Source organism: Mustela lutreola, chromosome 10, assembly GCF_030435805.1.
Source record: "Mustela lutreola isolate mMusLut2 chromosome 10, mMusLut2.pri, whole genome shotgun sequence".
NCBI lineage: Eukaryota > Metazoa > Chordata > Mammalia > Carnivora > Mustelidae > Mustela > Mustela lutreola.
The window spans coordinates 88,881,636-88,888,270 of record NC_081299.1 but is presented as its reverse complement, the minus strand read 5'-3'; the positions used below and the strand labels follow the sequence as shown (position 1 = coordinate 88,888,270).

At 35.4% G+C, this 6,635-nt stretch overlaps 1 pseudogene; it reads right to left on the bottom strand.

Moving 5' to 3' along the window:
• Positions 1–2,078: 2,078 nt before the first annotated feature.
• Positions 2,079–4,248, bottom strand: LOC131809918 (T-complex protein 1 subunit zeta-like; annotated as a pseudogene).
• Positions 4,249–6,635: the final 2,387 nt, after the last annotated feature.

The window sequence follows — 6,635 nt, the reverse complement described above, 5'->3', positions numbered from 1 at the left end:
GATCTTGGATATCAGCCCTTTGTCTATAGTGTCATTTGTGAATATCTTTTCCCATTCTGTGTGTTGCCCCTTTGTTTTGTTGACTGTTTCTTTTGCTGCACAGAAGCTTGTTTATTTTTTACAGCAGCTGAGCAGGACTAATTGACACAGTTCCTGACTATAGTCGCAACAGGTCCTATTCAATGGTAAAGAGGTTCCCTTCCAAAAGAAAATCAGAATTTAATTTTACAAGGAAAAGGAATGCTGGCTGTGGGGGTGTCCACATTCTGGATATTTAAATATTGTGCTAAGTGATTTATATGTATGTTACAGATAATTACAAGTAATTTTATTGAAATTACTTGCATTCATCATTATATTCCAATTCTATAAGGTGATTATTATCATATCATTTGTTGAGAAGAGAGAGAAGCTAAAAACAGCTAAGTATATTGAATATTTGTGTTTTAAACAAAATCTTTTTAGCTCTAAAAACAATTTTAACCACTCCTTCACCCACTATAAACTAAATTGCTTTGGCTAATTTGTAAGATCCTGGTTTTACTATTAACTGACTCTAAAAGTAATTGTCTTTGATATTTTATTTCACTCATTCTATACAATGCCTTTCAAAAGACAATTTTAGTTGTATTAAAATGACCTAAAACTTCACCCTCATAGCAATTCACTTTTTTTCAAATACATTTAATTCTTTCTTTAAAACTTACACATTTTATTAAAAACAAGCTATTAGGGCTAAAAAAAAAAAAAAAAAAAGGAAAAACTGGGAGATAACATTTCCTTTGAATTTGCTGGCAGAATTTCATTCAACTTGAGCTATAAGAAGCTATACTTGTGCTAAGTTATATCTGAAGATAGGACCTCTGAAGCTTTTTCTTGTAGTTTGATTAATACTCTATGATCCCAGAAATGCAATGCTATGACCCGGGCCAGACCAAATCATGAGAATTGTGATGACTGCCTACCTAAGGTTAGTACCAATATGTCTGTCTTTTAAATGTAATTAGGTCATGTCACCATGGAAGAAAGAAAAATTTACAGGTCATCTGTGACCCCCTCACTTCTTCTTATGCCCCACATATAACCCCTTCTCTGCCACCCAGGAAACCCTGCTGGTTCAACTTTCAAAGTGAGATCTGCACCTGACCACTTTCCCCTCCTACACCGCTGGGACCCACACAGGATCCCCTTTCACCCCTCCCTCTGCTGATGGCAGTCACCTTCTCTTTGGTCTCCTCTCCATTCCTGTCCTTCTGCTCTCTATTCTCAACTCCCCAGTCAGAGTTGTCCTTTCAAAATAGGATCCCAAACAATCCCATCTTCCCCACAAATCCCACCCACGGCTCTTGCTGATTCACTCACAATATAAATAATAGTCCTAAAATAGCTTTATTGACCATATATACTTAACCCAGCCTTCTCATCTCCTAGTATTCTCCTCCTCGATCCCAGCAAACCATGCTTAATCAAACACACGATGTGACCCCTTCTTGCCTTAGATCCTTCCCAGTGTCACTGCCTCTGTTTCACATGTACTCCCCCAGTTTTTCTCAGTACTTGCTCTATCAACTTCACGTCTTAGCTCCGATATCATAGGCTCACTAAGGACAACCCTACTAATTTGTGTAAAAGTCAACCTATATTCAAGGGACTGCCTCTACTGCTAAAACACCTAATGCTGCTCTGTTTTCTTTTCTTCTATAACACTTCCTACCATTATACGATTTACTTAAAATAAATGATAATAAATAAAATGATTTTATATTTATATGTATATATTTAATTTTATGTATTACCATAATAAACATAATTTACATAGGTAATATATATTTACATATATAAATGTTATAAAATATAAGCTCCATAAGGACAGAAGTACTTATTTTGTTTATTTATTTATTTATTTATTTATTTATTTATTTATTTTGGTTTGTTTGTTTTCCAAGGAACTTAAATAACAAGTTAAGTAACATACTTATCTAACATTATTTTTTTAATCACTGAAGCTAAACAAGCCATCCTGTCCATTGTATAAAAACAGACTGCTTAATGTGTGTTTTACATATACAAAGGAAACTTCAACCTTTTTGAGAAGACATTTCAGCTCCTCGGACCTCATCAACTCAGAGAACATTGGCAGCAATCATAACACAGGGGTGAAGAAGCTATTCCTTGACACAATAATTATCCTACATGCCGACTTCTGCTGCTACCATTTGTTCACCTGTGTTCAAGTCCACACCCACAAGCTGACCTGATTCTGATTGTTCTCCTTGAATGTTAGCATTTCCTAAAGGTCAAAACCAGACTTCTGAGAAAGAACCTTGGGAATAAGGAGCAATGCGTCAGCAAATGCTTGAACTGCAAGTTCCGCCCTGCCCTTTACATGGGGCTTAGAGTTAATCAAGGCTTCTTTGCTGTCCTAGCACCTTGAACTACACAGCATTCATCAATAACGTTTTTAACAGCCTCAAGCCATCTCTTATTGCATCCTTTTTTAAAAAATGTATTTATTTATTTATTATTATTTTTTATTTTTTATAAACATATATTTTTATTCCCAGGGGTACAGGTCTGTGAATCGCCAGGTTTACACACTTCACAGCACTCACCATAGAACATACCCTCCCCAATGTCCATAACCCCACCCCCCTTCTCTCAACCCCCTCCCCCCAGCAACCCTCAGTTTGTTTTGTGAGATTAAGAGCCACTTATGGTTTGTCTCTCTCCCCATCCCATCTTGTTTCATTTATTCTTCTCCTACCCCCTTTACCTCCCATATTGCATCACCACTTCCTCATATCAGGGAGATCATGTGATAGTTGTCTTTCTCCACTTGACTTATTTTGCTAAGCATGAAAATTTATTTATTTTATTTTAGAGAGAAAGTGAGTGAGTGAGCAGAGGGAGGGGCAGAAGGAGAATGAATCCTAAGCAGACTTCCCACTGAACATAAAGCTAGACTCCAGGCTTGATCTCAGGGCCCCAAGATCACATCTGAGCCAAAATCAAGAGTCAGACTCTTAACTGACTGAGACACTGGGGTGCCCCTTTTGTTGCATCTTTTATTCGAGTGAGTGTGTGCTTATTTGGTTGCTTTGAACAAATTTGACAGATTGTTACGTTGCTCAATAAAGGTCAATTTCTCTTCTCCCAATGTAAAGAAGTCCTGCATGTCCCCGTCAAGATTTAGATCATCAAAAAAATTAAGAGCTACTCCACCACAAGCAAGAGTCAGTCTATCCATATTTTTTCCTTTAGCTCTACTCAGAGCTACTATGCCTTTTTCTGAAAGAGCATTAAAGGAAAACAGGTCAATTCCCTTTTGACTAATAACAACAAATCCTTTATCTGAATCACCACAGACTTTGATTTTCAGTTCTATTATTTTTTTAAACTTTGTTCAATGAATTTTCTTTTAGCTTTTACAAGTTTCTCTCTCTCTCTTATGCACTTTCTTTAAAAAAGCCAGAATTCACTTCCGGTTTTCTCATATTCTAATGACATATTGTGTGGGAGGATGTGTGCATCTTCTACTCCTTTTTTTTTCATATCAGGATGTGGTGCCCCATGGTCCAAAACAAGAGCTCTGATGAGACTTGTATCAGTTTCAGAGTTTTATGTTTCATCTCCATGATTTCAACCATGGAGAGGTCAATAGGTTCATCTTATTTTTTAAATGACAAAAATGGAGTCTACTACAGCCACTGTTAAGACATCAGCAAAAACAAGCAAGCAAAGAAACAATCAAAAAACCCAAACACATCAGCAAGTTCAGCATGCACTTTAGTACAGAGAAATGTTCTGGCAACAACTATAAGTACTTCCCTGTCCATTTCTTTGCTTATTTTGATTTTTTCCCAAAACTAAAGTGTCTTTTCCTTTGCAGCTTTAAATCCTTGTTATTATTCTGGGATGAAGACCTTAGAAATGTAGAGAGCCTGTTTCAGCAACTCTCTAATGACTAGGACTTTGGAAGTGGTACCATCACCAGTTATGCCACGCTGGGCTGTTGTTACTTTGGTTTTAAGGTGACTGTCAGGTGTTGAATTTGCATTTCATGAAGAGCACCATCTTTCGTAAGCTTGTTGTCTCCAGCCCCAGAAACAAGCATCTTTATGGTGTCCTTAGGCCTCACGTTGGTCCTCAGGAGGTCCTACAGCTCCTAGGCTGCACTGATGTTGATTGCCAGTGCCCCTGGACTTGGGCCCCCTTGGCCTTGGGGTTCAGGATCTTCACATCCACCATGGCTAATCACCATAGGAAAAGTTGTTTTTTTGTTTTTGTTTTTTTGTTTTTGTTTTTTTTTAATGAAAGTAGAGCCTAGTAAAGAGTGATTTCCAATACCTATTTGATAAAGAATGGATTTGGTCATTAATTAAATAGTGTTCGCTCTCAAGTGGTATTGGAAGGCTTAATGCCATTTTTTTTTTGGTAATTGCTTTTGATTTGTTTTAAGAAGACTCTATAATAGCATTTTAATATGGCAATAACTCATTCTAACACAACAGGGAGATGTTGCCCACATATTCATCATTTTGAGTGAAGAATCAAATGATTTAATCTCAGCATTCATGGTCCTGAAAATGTTCAGTGTTTCATGGGGAAAAAAAGAAATCAACTTTACTCAAATGCTTTAAATGTATTGTAAATGAATATTAAACATTTACACATACATTGTTACATGTTCTTATAAAAACTATATAATATAGATTTTTAAAATTAATTTTAGAATACAATTGACTGAAGGGTATAGCTGAAGTCTTCATGAAACCTCTAAGATTCTAAATTCTATGTTCTTCCCACAACTCCTTCATGTACGATAAAAGGAAAGTAAAATTCCCATATAAAGTAAGTTTATCAATCTTCTATGGTATAAAAAAAGTATAAAGTAAAATTTTGGAATATTATAGTAAAAATATTATAGTATTAAATATTTTAAGTATATAAAAAAGATGAATATTCACAGAATAAGAAACCTCAAATACTACTTTAGAAACCAAGTCAGTTAAAATGTTCAAGTTATATTCTCATTTCTTTTTGCAATATCTAACCTCACCAGGATATCCTCCACAACAGAGTAGGCTTTGAAGTTCACAAAATTTGATTCAACATTGGCATATCGACCGGACTTCAAAGGGATTCACATTGCTGAAGAATTTCACTGAGTTCAAGAAAGAAAGGAAAATCTCAACTTCCTGTGAAATCTAACTTCAGAGTACCTGGTACCTTCAACAAAATTAGATACATCTGGGTATCAAAAACAGGGATTTGAAAGTACAGTTCAATTCATACAGAAGATCTCTTTTTAATTTCCTGTTTGGTGAATATTTATTGTGATGTGGCCATAAGAAAACTAAAAGTTTCAAGTTTAGTATTTCAGAGATAAAGCTTTGGTGAACCACATATTTAATTCTAAGTAAGAAACAACATTGACATAAACTTATTCTCCCCTATCCATTTGTACATGCAGCACTGGTCAACCAATCTCATTTTTACCTTTCCTATAAAGGCTTGTCTTACCCTTTTCTTCTTCTCTTTTTTTTTTGGCCAGGGACTCCCCAAACCCCCAACTACCACAACCCTTCCCTCCCCCCACCCAGCTTCATTGTAGCATTGCTAAAAATGTACAACTCTAAAAGTGTTACTTATCCTAAGAGGGCCACTCAGATTTTCTCCATTTTACAGTGTTTCTTGTTATTTCCAAGACTTATATATTTTAGCATCTAAATATCCACTTGTATGAATGAAAGACTCTAATTCATTTCTATCTCCCAATTGATCCTCATATCTGAATCTGGTAAAGAAAAAAATTATTTCATTATTTTGAATCAGACTGTTAGATTAGATCTTTATGAATGCCCCAACATACATAACATATATATGGGGTTAGTAGAAAGTGATGATTAAAGTTACAGTTACTAAGGAAGGTCATTTTATTGAAGGAAAAATACTTCACAATTAATAACAGTGTTTATACTTTATTTTATACAGAATCATTTCATATGAGTTGTCTCTTTTAACTCTCACAATAATCCTATTGATTTGCAAATTTTACATAATTGAGGTATTTAAAAAGTATTACTTTTGGAGAGATTGATATCCAGTAATAGAAAAGAACTACATTTCATTCAACTATTTTTATAGGTGAGGCAGTATGCTAACCTATGAGGAAAACGTTATAATTATTTCTATTTTGTTAATAAGGGCATTAAGATTTAAAGAGATTAAATCACTAACCATGCTTACAGAGTCAGAGTCAATATTCAGCTTCAGGTCTTCTCTCTCCAGAGAAAAAGCTCTTAACCACCATGCTTATTAGCATTTAGAACTGAAGATACTTAGAATTCATATAGTCCAAACTTCTCATCTTACAGATTAAAAAAATTGAGACCAAAAAAAACCACAATTTTCTGCTCAAGTCGGTAAAGCTCATAGAGAAAAACCATCTTTCAAGCTTCTGTACTTTACTTTTACCACCTTAGCTTGCAACAGTCACTCCCCACCATTCACCGAAGGAGAAGTCTGTGGTTCCATGGTCTATACCTCTTCTCAAGGGTCAGAGCTTGTTGGCTGCTAATTCTGGCAACTCATTAACTCACCTTCATTGGAAGTGGAACTCCAGATCTTCCTTT